Here is a 2214-nt window from a genome sequence, read left to right on the forward strand (position 1 = left end):
GACAGCTGGATGCAGGGAAGCCAGCGTGGGAAGTTAGATGCGTGGAGACCAACATCCTTCTCACACCCAGAGCCTGTGTAGGGAAAGATACACTGGAAGGCTATTTAAGCCTACATCTCCTTAGACAGTTGCCTACAGGCATTATTTTAGTTAAGCTGAGGTTTTAATATAAACTGGATAGAACAAAGCTTTAAAATGGATGGGACAGGAGTCAAATATCACCCAGGAACCTGGGGGATGGACACAGAGATCAAGTTTACGGGATTACATCTTCTCTCTAGTGTGAGCTAAGCTTATAATTCCACACAGAATAGGCCCAGGTCCTGCCATTCCTACAGCAGGGCTCTGCCAACGGCTGCTCTGTGGGTCCCCATTTACACAGAAGGAAGGAATGCGGGATAGAAACTTCCAACAGAGTTCGTACCAAGGGCACTCAGAGCTAAACCCGGTGGACCGTCAGGGTTTATAACCGTTTCACACCTGAGCAGAGCACAGCTAAGACTTGAAATACTTGAGCTACTGAGCTGCCCAGTTCACCAAAAGGAAGACGCCCTCCGGGGCGTTCAGACACACACAGGTGTCTCGCAGCAGTAAACAAAACGCATGATTTCCAAAACAAAATGAACAGTGTAAAGCAGGAAATAAAGATGAGGTGGGAAGGAGGCAGGGAAGGGCCAGGCAGAGAGGCGCTTGTGAGAGGTGTGTGTTTAAGGAAACAAAGAAGGATGCGAAGTGCTCTTCTCTGAGGCTCTGTATCCAACTGTGAGGTTTGACTGAAGAGGAGACCTTGAACTGGAATGATCAAAGATGGCTCCCAGTAAGTACAGCCTGGCTGACGCATGATTTATTTTTTATTTTTAAACTGAATTCAGTAGAGACCTGCATGCATTAGGTTAAGATGATTAACAGTTGGAGTTTGACCTTGAAATAATCTTTACATTGTAAATTCTTAATGATCAAAACCATGTTCTCAGTGATTAATACATATTAGTAATTAATTATTAAAAAAGAGTAATTACAAATACATATTCTTAAAATCTTGAGGCTTTTAAGCCATTTGTAGGAGTGACTGGATATTTTTTTCAAATTTGCAGGAGGAAAAAAAACTCATCTGGTTCTCATGTTCATTGTCAATGTGTCAACAACCAGAGATGTTATTTTTCTACCTCTTGTTCTCCATTGTCTCATAACCGGGAAATTCACAGCAACTGGATCCCATCAAAGCCAAAGAAAGAAAATGGTTCTACAGAATCCTGTAACATTAAAAAGTAATCCAGGTTAAGAAAGAGTAAAGCAAAATGACAAATATGTATGAAAATGCCATAATGAAACCTATTAATTTGTATATTAACTTAATAAAAATAAATAAACAAACTAACATATACATATATACACACATACATACATACACATACATACACATACATAAACACATACGTACACATACACACATACATACATACACACATACATACATACACACATACATACATACACACATACACACACATACATACACACACATACATACACAAATACATACATACACAAATACATACATGCACACACATACATACATACACACATACATACATACACACATACATACATACACACATACACACACATACATACACACATATACATACACAAATACATACATACACAAATACATACATGCACACACATACATACATACACACACATACATACACACATACACACATACACATACATACATACATACACACACATACATACACAAATACGTACATACACAAATACATACATACATACACACACATACATACACACATACGTACACATACACACATACATACATACATACATACATACACACATGCACACATATACACACATACATACACAAATACATACATGTGTGCACACACATACATACATGCACACATACACACATACACACACATACACAAATACATACATGCATGCACACACATACATGCATACATACACACATACATACATATACACATACATACATATACACATACATACATACACACATACATACATGCATACACACACATACACAGATACATACATACACACATACATACATACACAAATACAGACAGACAGACACATACATACATACATACATATATACATATGTACATATGTATGTACATACATACATACACACATACATATATACACACATACATACACACA

Source organism: Grammomys surdaster, unplaced genomic scaffold, assembly GCF_004785775.1.
Source record: "Grammomys surdaster isolate TR1022 unplaced genomic scaffold, NIH_TR_1.0 126118, whole genome shotgun sequence".
In the NCBI taxonomy this organism is placed as follows: domain Eukaryota; kingdom Metazoa; phylum Chordata; class Mammalia; order Rodentia; family Muridae; genus Grammomys; species Grammomys surdaster.